The 14,424-nt window shown below is 45.1% G+C and overlaps 1 protein-coding gene across 2 annotated transcripts in view; it reads right to left on the bottom strand.

The window, feature by feature from the left end:
• Positions 1–14,092, bottom strand: part of ctbp2l (C-terminal binding protein 2, like) — an 84,775-nt gene extending 70,683 nt beyond the window's left edge. Inside the window, exon 1 of one of the 2 annotated variants that reach the window (XM_031561186.2) lies at positions 13,621–14,092. The gene's annotated coding sequence lies outside the window, so the exon portion shown is untranslated. The remainder of the gene's footprint in view (positions 1–13,620) is intronic. The other variant, XM_012831045.3, reaches the window with a different exon arrangement.
• Between the last annotated feature and the right edge of the window lie 332 nt (positions 14,093–14,424).

The raw sequence follows: 14,424 nt of genomic DNA, 5'->3' as shown, positions 1-14,424 counted from the left end.
TTCTTCTTGGAGGCAGCCAGTAGACTCGCTCATAAAAGCATACACACAAATAGGATCCGTGAAAGGAAATCTGCTAAATCTTTTTGCATTCAGCACAAGTCAGACCACACCAGAACAAAAATCTTGTAACGGACAGCAAACCCATCCAACATGACACAGCAGAGCTCCAAGAAGCCTTGCTACTCCGTATTTAAACTCCAGAGGCCTGCTCCGTTCCTGGTGTGAGTCCGAGACCATCTGTAGTGTAGACTGCTCCCTGAGCCTACAGAGCCTGGCTTCTGTTTCCCATTCGGTGCGGAGCGGCACTCGATCATTACACAATAGGCTTCTAGCTCGTTATCACCATGTTCATTTTTTAGTGCAATGAATTATGTAATTGCACCATTAATCAGGACCAGTGCTGCACACATTCTCACACACATGTTTAATTAGGGAAAATGACTCTGCTAAAAGTGTATTTACAGTGGCACACATAGGCACACATAGTGTTTGTTTGTCTGGGCTCCATATCCAAGCACTTCTAGTGGGCCACAGAGAAAGAGGTTTTTTGAGATGGTTTTCCCCACTCACCCACACCCACCCACACACACACACACACAGGGTACAGGAGAAGCATGATAGCGTGAACATTGAGCAGGCAGATTGCATGCCCACTAGCCAAAATGCTGAGGCACTCCAGGAACCAGTTTGTCCAGCTTCCACACCATCAGAGAGACAGAAATAAGGCTTGAACATGTATCCAGAGAACATGCCTGTTCCCCAACACTACAGCTAAAACACACCTCCGTCCATAGAATATTGAAAATTGAAAAATGTAAATCCTTTATTGTCATTTTATTTGCATACAATGGAATTTGGAGGTCTGCTCCTGTCGGTGCCACGAGGGACAACATATCACAACACAAATACAAATACAATAACTAACAGCACATTACCTCAAACAGAGACAAAAACAACACTTGGTTCTGATCTGGTAATCTATTCTATTTAAAAACAGTACTGCTTGTTCAATAGATCACAAAATATCAGGACCGTTTACAAAACTACCTCAAATTCAAATGCTTTGTTTCCACTGCTGATCACTGTTAAATTCAGACAGCTGCAGACTGACAGTTCTCTCTCCCTCTGTGTGTGTGTGTGTGTGTGTGTGTGTGTGTGTGTGTGTGTGTGTGTGTGTGTGTGTGTGTGTGTGTGTGTGTGTGTGTGTGTCTGGCCCTGTGAGGCATTCTCCCCTCCCCCAACTAAATGGACACACATCATAATAAATATTCCAACCATCGGCAACAGTGCTTTCTCTTACACACTCACTATGGAATACTCCACAAAAGCACTGGGCTCGCTCAAAATGTGGCCACCCTTTTTTTCTTCCATAAATCTGGCCTCTCTCCACAAACACCCTCCTCCACACACACACACACACTCCTTTCCACTGCACCCCACTGACAGCACGGCACCTCCTGCCACAGCGCAGGAACACTCGCACACAGAAAAGATAAGAAAAGAAAGCTAGGGAGATGGGGAGGGAGAGAGTGCATTCACTTGGCTGAAGTGACATTTAAATAGGCAGACGCCATTTTCTCCCAGGCTGTGCACACCCCCACCCCACCCAATCCACTTCGTTCTTCCCCGCCCTTCCCCTGCTCCCACACTATAATTTAAAGCTGTCACAAACAGATTCTCCTGGCAGACCTTTGGAAATGTCAGCTTCCGTCAAGCACCATGGCTGCTTCCTCAACAGGCCCTTGCAAAACTTAACCCAGAAAAAGTGGGGGTAGCGTGCATTACTGTCTCAGTAACACTTATTAACACAATCACTCACCCACCCATTCAGTCAGTCACCAGAACCACTTTAACAATACTAAGGATATGCTCAGAGATTTACTCTCGTTTGACAACAAAACAGCTACACAGACACACGCAGGCTATGTTGACAAATAAATAATGCAAGGTGTTTGTCATTTCATCACTTTGTCATTTCCTAATTTCCTTACAGTAAGCAACAAATATTAGAATATGAGATTTGAGTCATAATTGTGACAGTGAGTGAGAGTGTGTGTGTGTGTGTGTGTGTGTGTGTGTGTGTGTGTGTGTTTCACCAGGGGCCAGGGGAGATGGTGGATGCAGTCCAGAGGTGGCTGAGGCTGACAGAACGCAGCTGAGCTTCACCTAAAAACACACCCCACTGGGTTTGCACCAACACACCTCTGAGTTGGCACACTGATCTCCAGAGCACAGACACACACACACACACACACACACACACACACACACCCCTCTGGGTTTACAAAACACACAAACATGTCCCCCCACTGGGCTTACACACACAACCATGCATGCATGCACACACACACACTTCACACTCTGTGCCCATACTTAGTATACAGATCTGGAACACAAAATCAGCCTCTTTTGGACTTGCTGAAGACACAGAGCCAGTGGGAGAGAGGGAGAAGAGAAAGGTGGGAGAGGGGAGGATGGAGAGAGACAGAAACACAGAGGAAAAAAAGATTTCCTTCCGTCCCCTCTTCTCCAGTATGTGGTACCATCTAATCTTGGCCACCATAGCTGCAGATACAGACAAACTTGTTTTTGGATGCCATTCTCCAATCATCCCCACACCCCCCTCCCCCACCCGTTTTCTGCTTTCTTATTCCTCCTCCCTCACTCCTCACTCCTCCTCCCATCCTTTCGTCTCAGGCCAGGCATCTTGGCTTTAATATGGCTGCCAGTGTGGTAGCGGCCGTTTAATAACAATGCAATAGTTGCTCCCAGCAGTGTGCCGGTGTGGCTGCCACTCCCTGCCGCGTGCAGATGGCACATTGTCTGCGCTTTCCCAAACACATCCCCTCCCTCGCATCCCATTCGCTTTCCCAAACACATCCCCTCCCTCGCATCCCACTCGCTTTCCCAAACACATCCCCTCCCTCACATCCCACTCACTTTCCCAAACACATCCCCTCCCTCACATCCCACTCGCTTTCCCAAACACATCCCCTCCCTCACATCCCACTCACTTTCCCAAACACATCCCCTCCCTCACATCCCAACTCGCTGGCCAAGGGCCTTCATGCCCCTGCACTGGGCTTTCGATGGCTGCACCCCTACTAAATAGTCATTAGTGTCTGTGAAAGGAACTTCAATAGAAATGGTCCTGCTGAGGTTAACAGCATCAATGTTGATTTCTTTTGACGTGGATAACTACACGAGGCTTGTTGTCGTTTTCTAGCTCTACCACACACACACAAAATAGATCCTTCACAACGGATAGCCTACTTCCTTCAATCTAATGATCCCACCAGACTATCTGATAAGCTCGACATGACTTCGGACAAACATGATAATGACCTCCATAAGTCAGTCACCTTGCCAAATGCCAAATTCAGACACTGACACCCCCTTCCCTCCCAAACACTGTTTCCTGTCCTCCAGTGGGTTCCTGTTTCTGTGCTGTTTCTGCCCATCAGCATGGTTACGGGTGGAAGTGGCAGGTGATTAAGTGTGCGCCAGGGCTGGCCTGCAGAACCTGCCTTCATTAGGTCTGCAACCAGGAGAGGCCAACAGGGCTTCTGGCTCTTGTAGTTTATTGCACATCTCTCATTCGTCAATTTCACCTCCTATCGCCCCTCTGCCTCCTCCTTTGCCTGGCTGCCCTCACCTGTAGGCGCTGCAGCAGTTCTTTCCCTCCGTCCACTCCTGGCTGCTTCTCTCCATCCTCGTCCCTTCCTCTGAATCCCCGCCACCATCAACAGCCTTTAGCAGAGCGCCACAGTGGCAGAGTTCACAGTGCCGTCTGCCACAGCTAATGATAATAACCCATTTGTTTTTCAGGGGAGGCGCAAGGTCACCAGCTCTCTGTGGGTCCGGGCGACAGAGCGCAGCCTGGCTGCTAACTCAGAATCCCAGCGAGCGAGCGAGCAGCACTCGACTGAAGGATCTGGCCCATTTCCGCATGGGGCGCCTCGGGCAGGGACTCCAGAGAATGCACTCAAAAAAAGCATTCCACATAATGATGCAGCAGGGAGAAAATAACACACAAACAATGGCCATGGTGAGCAGAGCAGAGCAGAGCAGAGCACGCAGGCTGGTCTCCTGGGTCTTGTTGGAGAGGCAGCTCTGGCTGAACAGACATGACTGCAGCCTTGCTAATGACAGACAGACAGAGCTCCAGTCTCCTGCACCGTAACCACCTTCCCTCCTGACACAGTTCAGCTGTCTATGAGCATGCCATTCCTCCGCTCCAGAGGCTCTCTCTCTTTCCCTCTCCCTCTCTCGTTCTTTCTCCCTCTCTCGTTCTTTCTCCCTCTCTCGTTCTCTCTCTCCTATGCTCTCCTGGTTCCTGGGAACTTGGGCCGCCATCTGTCCCCCTCCCCCCACTCACAGTCAGCACAGTAGGCTGGGGAGCGATCTGTACAGTTCTGGCATGCCTGACTTCCTCTGATCCAGCACAAATGTTTGGAGACATTACATAAGGTTTGGGGCATGTACCGGGTGAGGGGCTATCAGGCCAGCTGTGTCTGAGGCATGTAAGGCCCCAGGAAGACTACAGGGAGGTTAGTTCCAACTCAAACTCGCTCGCTTACATGATCACTGCACATTATCTTTCGGCCGTTATGCATCGGCCATGTTCTACTCTGTTACTGGTAAGCAAGGCCAGTGCACCAAATCACCACACAAAAGGACAAAAACCTTCTCTGACATACCAGTTATTCTCCCGATTCTGGAATGCACTTCCTTCAAAATAAATAAGGCAAAAGAACAAACAAATTTTGTTGGACATCTTTTTTCCTCGCGGTGGTGTGTGTGTGTGTGTGTGTGTGTGTGTGTGTGCGAGTGATAAGATATGCATGGTTGTGTATCTGTGTGAATGAGAGTTGGTGTGTATGTAACTGGGCTGCCAGCAAGCAGAAACCAGGCATGGCATGTACCAACCCACACCTGCAGGCTCATTTGCATGTTATTAATTTTCCGCCTGTCCATCTCCTTCCCCAGTATGCTGCGAGTTCAACAGGCGGACAGAGAGCGTTGGGAAACAGCCACCCATTTTGCTCCCTCTCTCTCACTTTCCCTCTCTCCCTTCCTGAAGAGACAAATAATAAAAACCTGCAAACACAAGTGACAAAATAGAAAAACCCATTTGCACCATCTTAATGCTCCGCCTTGCTTGTTTTGGACTGCACAGCTCCCTGGGGAGGGGAGGGGAAGGGAGGGGAGGGGGAGGTGAAGATGCCTACTCCTCTGCTGTGCTCTCCTGCTCAGGTAAAGCCCTCTAAGCCCTCAGAGCTCCATTCCTGCTCCATTCCTGGAAAGACTGCTGATGTGTGAAGCCCCAGGTAAACATGCCCAGAGAGAAGGGGGAGTGGGACAGAAACAACCCAAGGGGAACAGCACCCAGGGATGCAGGGTTGGCCCCTAACACACCCCTCACCAACACCAACCAAATTAATCATATTCGCTCGTAATGTCTGATGAGGTGAGTGTGAGACAGAGACAGAGAGAGATAGAGAGAGAGAGAGAGAGAGAAATAGGCATTCAAATTCACACACTAGTCCTTACTAGTGTTTGTGCTGGCTGAGGCCATTGTACTATTCGAGACAATGGTGTGTTTTACAGTGGTGCATGGATTTTTACTTCCCCCCGCTAACAAACACATGCACACACACACACACACACACACACACACACACACACACACACACACACACACACACACACACACACACACACACACACACACACACACACACACACACACACACACACACACACACACACACACACACACACACACACAGTGAGTAATCATCCTCATCAGTATGAAGATGCTCTTCATTACATCACATTACTGGAGTGAAATGAAGTGAAATCAATCTCATCCAAGAGCCCAGCTCTCATACATTTGACCTTGAGAGTGATCAACACATCTATCTCTACCAAACACATCTTCACAAAAGATACACGGAGAGAGAGAGAGAGAGAGAGAGAAAGTGATGAAAAAATGTAAGCGCTGACAGCACCACAAAAGCCAGAGTGATGGTATTATTTCACAGATCCCTCCCTATGCAGCCGATGATCTGTGGTAATTGCATTTCACTCAAGTCTATTCTTTTTGAACACAGCTATACACAATTGAGTAGTTCTTCAATGCCCCCATAAGAAAACTTTATTGTCTTTAAAATTACTGAGGTCTTTTGGGATTTAACTGGGAGAAATCCGTGGCAAATTATGTAATCACAATTCTCGGAGCACAGAAATAATACGCTTTTCTTTTTTTTTTTTTATTTAAAATAAAAAAAAATGTTTGAGTTGCTGAATAGAGCAAGTGTCATTTTGTAACTGCTTGACTGACTAGCTTCAATGAAACTCAAATCCCAGGCCCAGTTCAAGCAGGGCACGCACTCATGCACACAGACACAGGTGGCAATGCAACACACTTAACAGTAATCCCGTTGATTGACTACAGGTTAAGCTACAGCCAGAACACTTTTAAAAGGCTTGTCTATTCATTATTCATTCATATCCAATTAGCACGTCTGAGCGCAATGGCAAAACATTTGTAATTCTTGACCTAGTCTCCATCTCTTAAGCACACGCTACATGAAGAACTCCCTACGGTGTTGGCCCTCTTGGTCTTCCTCTCCCTTTCAATCCTCGCTGCCTCTCGCTCTCGGAGTCTTTCTCTTGGGCTCACGTCTCTCTTTTCTTCCTTCAGCTGATCACACACTACCCTGCCTGCTCCCGTGGAAGAGACATTCACAGATGCGATTACTTCTCCCGTCTGTATTCCCTGGCATGCTCCCTCGTTCCTGCCATGCCCAATCAAATGATCCAAAGACAGGAGGGAACAGCATCACAGCAGAAATCAACTGGAAACAGAGGAAGGCTGCCAACACTAACTAAATGAAAACCCTTTGAATCACAGGAGGAAACGGCTACAACTTTATCACGCTCATCTGTTGAAGAAACCATCATGCATTTTACCCTCTGGCAAGTTGATAGCACTGTTCCTGGTTTCCTCCTCCCTGGCGTTATCAGACAGATAATCAGACAGATAATATGGTTCAAGTCTTAGTCTTTGGACCAGGACAGCTGGAAGGGACCGACTGACACCCCTAACCTCCCACCCACCCCCAAATCTCTTCCCTAATGTTTCCCACAAGCCGCTGCCAGGAAGGACTAGCCTCGGTGGAAAACAAGAGTGTTTCTTTCCCCTCTCTCTCGCCCTCTCTTTCATCCAGACAGTAAGGGTCTTTCAGTCAAGGAAACCAGAAGGGTAAGCTTGCTAGCTGTTTGCACTCTAACCTCAGTGTTATCCTAGGAGTTCTTGTTGCAAATGAGACAAATCACTCCCCTCCACTTGGGGCTAACGACCACGATGGTAAGCCTCTGACAAGCATTACATTCACAATAAGCTAATACTGGAGTCATAAAAGATAGAGGGGGAGATAAGCCGAGGTCTACCGAGACCAATTAAATCATATATTGAAACGGACCCCCGTCCTATTCTAGCCAGAACAAAACATGGGAGACAAGCATTTATAGTGGTGCCTTCACAGTGTTCTCACAAACTTTTTTTCTCCATTAATAGGGGGCCAAGCAGAGTTGCTTGGGCACTAGAGGCGGAGTTGAATCCGAATATGGTTTTCAGAAATGCACAAATAATGGGGTTTTTACGAATATAAATATTTTGTAATTATTTGTTTTTGGAAGAAGTAAAACAACATGTGAAATAGCTGCGCTCCTCAGAAATGAGCATGTTTGGTGTTTGTGCTCCACCTGCTTGTGCTGACATGATGGGAAGACAAGAGGAGAGTGGAGGGGTGAGAACCCAGCCTGAGAAGGAGCAGCTCAGCCTCGTTCAAATATACACAATATGGATTACATTGCTCCGCCACTAATTTGTTTTGATTAGGTTTTTTTTTTTTTCTACCTTCATTGGTTTGCTGAGGTAGTTTATTAGAACACAACTTGTCTTCTGTTTTCCTATTGGACCTGCAATATGTAAAGTGGTGTTTGTTTGGCAGGGAGGAGGAGATTTCCCTGTGTTAACTCTGACACTGTGTACCTTGCCTAGTCAGCCTGCATGTCACACGGTTGCATATCACACTGGTGAAATAGAGCGCTATTTATAGCTATCCAAGCAAAGTTACTGTGCCACTATTTCAACTCAGACGCAGCCGAGCTTCTTTGACCTGGAGATGATTAGGCTAGCATTCGCCTGTTAGCCCTGTAATTAGCCTATATGGTTAACACTCTGTCTGTTCAAAGACGTCCAATTAGGGCAAGTGGTGGCGGGGTTTGCAATTTTCACAGACTTTCATTAGTTTTACCCCAAGGACGAGAAATACTCTTTTCTGATTGGCTGGCAGGTGTCCATTAATTCTCTATAATGGGACACCTATGAACAAGTATAGTAAAGAATGGTTGATTGAAAAGCTGCCCATTAATGGAGGCTACTGCAGCGAGTGTGTAGTCAGGCAAGCTAATAAATGAACACAATAAACATATTCTCTAATTTTGCCAAGTGGTGTAATCGCGATGAATTTCGTGGTTAAACATGTTATCTGAAGGACTAGCAAGCTGGAAAGCTAGCAAGCATAGAATCATAAACAGCAGGCTAATTGATTCGAGCTTAGCAATGGCAGAATCAGCTGTAACCAAGCAAACAACCCTAAATACATGCGTGGCAACCAGGGTATAAACTTCGCATTGTGGAGTTTTTTGCCTCCGCCTCGTCCATTCATTTGGTCAAATGGGCCACCTCTGTAGCAGTCATCCCTTAGAGTTTAGTTTGTTGGTTTGACTGTGGATAAGCAAATGAATGCTAAGTTTTTAACTGATTTTCCTTCCAATGGTGTTTATGGTTATACATGTTTATTACTGGGTTTATGAAAACCATAACCCAAAATGTAATTTAATTATTATAATGGTTTATTGAATTGTTTTTGAGATTGTTTTGCCTATTTCCACTTTTATTTGAATACAAATACATTTAATTTAGCTGCTTCAAAATACAATACAAATACTGGGCTTTCTGCATATCCCTAGTAGTTTTTTGTCCCCAGCATCCCCAGCTAAACATGATGCCTATGCCTTCTTATGTATAGATTTTCCAGCGTAACTACGATGTAACAGCATTATTTACAGTTTTAGTTAAACTCCTAGGAAGTTTTGAGTGTACCGTGCTGTACATTATCAGCACATTTGAACAATACCGTGACAATACTGATAACCATGATCATTTTGGTCACTATAATCGTGACATTACATTTTTATACCATTTCATACTGGTACTCTACTTCAGACAAAACCTCACAAAGGTTATCAGATGGAGTTTTCATTTTCAAAACCATTCGTCTGGTACAGTTGATTGAACAGGAAGTGAGCTCATATCTCGGCCAGTCTTAAGTCAATTGATATAAAACTTGCGGTAAGTGCTTACAGCCATGCCCCGGACATAACGACATTAAGTTTCCATGGCAACTATCGCCTGTTGGGCTGCTTGGCCCCCTCATCGCTGACTCTGTATAATAAACCTTCCTTTCTTAGCTGCCTGCCAAACTAACAGCACACCTAGAGAGTAGAGAGGATGACACAACCCAGTTAGACACGTCAAAAGCCATTTTCTCATATGAACAATGTCTGGAGAATCAGGTCCAGTTCCCTTTCACGCATGTAGCACACAACAGGAAATTGAACTTGTCAGATGCATTCTCACCTACTTCTGTGACAGGAGAGACAGAAACCCTTGTCACTGGGTGCTTATTGGCATTCCTGGTTAGTAGTTACTTGGTTACAGAACTAAACAAGTCAGCTAGATATTGCTTAGCTCGGGTAAAGTTAGTTGGTAAGCTTGCTAAAATAACTGACAAAACGTAGCTGACTACCAGTAGTAAGTTTGCAATTGTGAACATTTTCTTGTAAGCCTAATATGAACAACTAGCTCGCTAGCTAACGAACATGAACACGTACATTTCTCTTGAATTGCATTGAATTACATTTTAATTTGTGAGACTGTTCAGTTTAGATAGATAGCTAGTTATCGCTCGGTAGCTAGGTGGTTGTGCCATGCATGTCAGAATTATTATAGCTTTGAAATCTTCATTTGTTTTTCATTATTATTTAGTCTTTCAGTTTAGTTTTAAGAGTGCATAAGTCGTTTTATTCTTATTTTGAGGGGCTGACTAGTTTTAGTTTATTTTTATTTCGTTTTCATGTTCATTTGAGTTTTTCCTGGTATTATGAAGAAACGATGATTTAAATATGCTGAAAAAGTAAGGATGAAATGATGCATGACATCAAATTATTTATTTCCTTCATCCTAGGTCCTTTTTATAAACCAATCAAGAGGTCAAAAAGAATAGGACAAAGTGCTATAACCGCAATGCAAATCAAAGGGGGGAAACAAACACTAAGCTGATTTTACCATTTCGTTTTAGTTTGTGTGGCACTGTTCACTGTAGTTTGTATTTAGTTTTAGTGTTTTTGGAAACGGTCATTTAAATTTTTATTTCAGTTAAATGATGATCAGTCACTGCTAGTGTAGTTTTCATTTGGGTTTTCGTTACCTTTAATAACCCTGATGTTAGTATAATTTGTTTGAGCAACGTGTGAGTGAAGGCAGTGTGAAGGTGATTGGTGTCAACACGCCCGCTCCCTGTGAATTCTCCGGACAATGACCTGCTCTATTCACACATGGGGTCAATCGGACATGACATGGACTTAGAACCCGGAAGCTGGCATGGGAAAGTCTGTTAAATGTCCGGTCCAAGGGATTCAGACATTTGTGTTCTCACATACAGCTCCTCCGGATAATGTCTAAATAAGTTTGGGTTCGCAGCGCATGTCTGAAAACAGCTAAAGACTCACCGCACACAAACCCCCACACACATACTGTGTGCACTTATCCACAATGCTCAAGATCCAGGTCATCTGTATATGACCAACACTGACCAGGGCAATTAAGCCTACGCTCTGTCTGCCACAAGAAAAACAGGCATTCTCTCCTCTGGATCGCTGACCACAGAAGAATCGAGGCTTACCCAGAAAAGGGTACCTCCTTTGGGCAGGAAGAGCATTGGTGTTGTGGAAAAGGGGGAGGGGAGGGAGAATACAGAGAGCATGTTTAGCACTTTCCCAACACCAGCCATGAACTACTAGCACAAGCCCTGCTCTCCTAGCGCCCAGCTCTGGTGTCAAAGGTGCAGGCTCATAGTCAGGGTGAAAGCACTCATAAATCCTGCAATAATGACTGCAATGAGAGAAGGTTTTAGCAGGGGTCTTTGCGGGCCCTCTACTCCTCTACTGGCGATAGCAAGGGGGGCCTGTGGAGGATAGGGTGGGAGGGCGAGTGATGGTCATAAATATTGCAGGGGCTAACAGTGGTTCCTTTTGACTGCCTTAAGTCACGGGGGGAATGTCAGCACCACCAGTTGTGAACAGGAGTGGAATAGACATAGGAAAATCGAAGTACTCAAACTGAACTTAAACAACTGGGGCAACAGACTTTACTCTGGTTCCTGTTCACATTTTAGAATTTTTGATAACTTTTGTCAGGCACCATAGTCTACTCGATCCCTCCATTGTGCAGCCTAAGTGATAAATTAACAGGAAGGAATGCCCATCTCTTGAGAAGTCTCCTGATTGGTTAATACAGTAGGGCTGTGTTGAAATTGTAGTTGCTGATTAAAGAGCCCAGGAGTCTGAGAGCCCCCCCCCCCAGAACAGCTATTTTTGTGATGGCAATCAGAATGTGGCCAGCTAGCTTAGGCATTCCAAAAAGTACAGCTTGCAGAAAAGAAAGCCAATTAGCTTAAGTATTTTTTTTTTTAAACTAGAACTTGTAGCAGCTTTAACTAAACCTCTGCCCTCCGTTTCCCTCCATTTCTGCTGTCACTACACTGAACTGATTAGATCACCTCAAAAGAGCCTATATGTCTGTGATGGGTGTTTAAAGGTTGCTGTTGTTGGTGGTGGAGTCTACATGGTTAATGAACTTTCGCACTGGACAACCGATTTGGATTATTTTTGGGTGTGGGACCAGACCTGCACCTGAGTGGAATGGGTGAGCACAAGTACCAAAGTAACACAGGAGAGTCATGAGCTCTTGGGACTGCCCCCTGCTTAATGGGCCTGGCCTGAAAAGGGGGCTTTGTAGTATTGAGATGTCGACCATCTTAAATGTTTCCTTGACAATGGCTGCAGAGAGAGCAGATGTCCAAGCTGCACACATCTGTGGTTCTACACATATCCCCCCAGGCCTGCTCTCCCGCCCAGCCTCTCTCCCTCTCCCTCCCACTCCCACACAATAGGCTTCTTTCCAAGGACACTCTCCATTCAGCTCACAAACATCAGTCAATCAGATTCCCAAAAAAGAAAGGCAAAACACTTTTAAAGCATCTAAAAAAAGTGGCGCTGTAAATAGTTTCATATGTTGTACTAAGAAATAATCGTAAGATCGCTGGCATATCAGATGATGGCACAATACGGCATCGTGTACAAAGTGTAGCTGATTCAATAATTGCAGGAGCATTTCTTTAGAATTGGCATCACATCTCACTGATTTGGGTTGATCAAGCTGACGCGTAATATGGGTCATAGTTCTATGCATCTCAAGCGCTGAGACAGTCGTGGTTGGCAGTGCCGCCAAAACCCTCGGGGTGGAGGACTCGAGGAGGCTAGCCTATCCATTTGGATACACTGTAGCTATGCACACCAAAATATGTAGCCACGCACAGGAGCGAATGTGAAAATAAATCCGTAATGTTAAGATAAGTGGGATCACAATGTGTCGTCTGATACAGCCAAATCGTAATAACAGTGGGTCCCCGGGTAAAGGGTACAAACCGCGCGAGCAAAAACCGTGATGTCGCTCCATAGCCTACTTTTAATATCACATTATCGAACTCCGCCCCACAAAATTTGGGATAGTGCATGTGTCGGTTGCCGCCCCCTATATGCCCTCACAAACTTGGGGCACCATAGCTAATAGCTCGGGACTCATTGCTAATGGCTCATTGTTGTAACGTCACTGTGTCAAATACAGGCCACTATTACAGGTCATATGTAAAATTGCGAGCAAATGTGTTGGTCATGTAACGATACTCGAACTGTGAACTTAAAACCATTTTAAGTAATGAGAAGATGTTTTAAAGTACAAGTGTGAGATGCCCCTGGTGACGCTATTCCATAACTGAATTCCACGGAAGAACACCCATCGTGCCAAAGACTATCCAGCTACGATATATTCACATGCCGTTTTTCAAAACATGTCTACGTCTAACCCTAAATGAATGAATTAGGCAATTACTATAAACAGTCTGAAGCGCACGGAATATTGGACTCAAAGAAAGGTGAAAACCACGCACAATAATTCTGTTTGCATATTTTGACAGTGCGGCTTTACGTGGTCAAAAATGTCCTTAACGTACCATCCAATCTTTCCCCCTTCCTTTTCTTCGTGGCGCAGTCAAGCGAAAACACATGGCCGTAGCCGAGGCACTGGGCTACATTAAAGCTAACGTTATATGAAACACCGCCAAACACGTTAGCCTACGTACTGTATATTGAAAAAAGAAGACAATCGAACATCTCACTTTCAGGATATTTCGAGTAAAATCTTACCTGAATGTATGTGGTCTGTTTGCAAGTTTAGAACCGGACTTCAGGCGCCCACGAACACCATCATCCGCCCCTCAAGAATGCTTCCTAGCAATTTGGATTTTTTAAAAGAATGTTCCACCTTTAAATGACAAAAACTTAATCCTTTCAACGCTGATAGTGTTTTCGTAACCTACGCTAAGACTGTTTTCGAAACAAACAGGAGTGAGTCGAATATTTCAGTAGAGTTGGGGAAAATAGGTGGTGAGTGGTAAGTCCCTCTTTACAAGCCTTAAAGGTGGCTGGGAAACGTTGGGTGTTCTGTTTTTTTTTCTTTATCTTGCTCTCGCTCTCTCTATCTCTCCCACTCTCTTCTTTTTTATCTAGGCGGGGTCTTGGGTCGTTTAAACCAATGACACAAACCCGTAAGAGCCAGCCTCGCCCCCTACACGTATGTCCTCTCCTATTCACTCACAGCCCATTCTCTAGAGATTAGCCCTCGGTGTGCGACCAAACTCAACTCGAGTGGTAACTCGAAAGCTATGACTGTGCTCAAAACAAGAATTTGCCGATATGCCAGTCCTCCAAATTTTCGGGTATCTAAGTTTGTTGTAACAACTATGGACAACACAGGTTACCGAAGAGTGTATAAGCTTAGAAATGTTTTACATGCATTTAACTGCATTTGTACTGTGAGTGTGAGACATCATTACATTGGGAGACTTTGGAGAGGCAACGTATTTTTATCATTTATTTATTTATTTGTTTTATAGTTACCTGCGCTAGATAGGCCGTCTGCCAGTGTCATTTTATGACTGGAATCTACCA

The sequence above is a fragment of the Clupea harengus genome, chromosome 23, assembly GCF_900700415.2.
Source record: "Clupea harengus chromosome 23, Ch_v2.0.2, whole genome shotgun sequence".
In the NCBI taxonomy this organism is placed as follows: domain Eukaryota; kingdom Metazoa; phylum Chordata; class Actinopteri; order Clupeiformes; family Clupeidae; genus Clupea; species Clupea harengus.
Note: the sequence above shows the minus strand (reverse complement) of the source record. Positions and strands in the feature narration are given on the sequence as shown.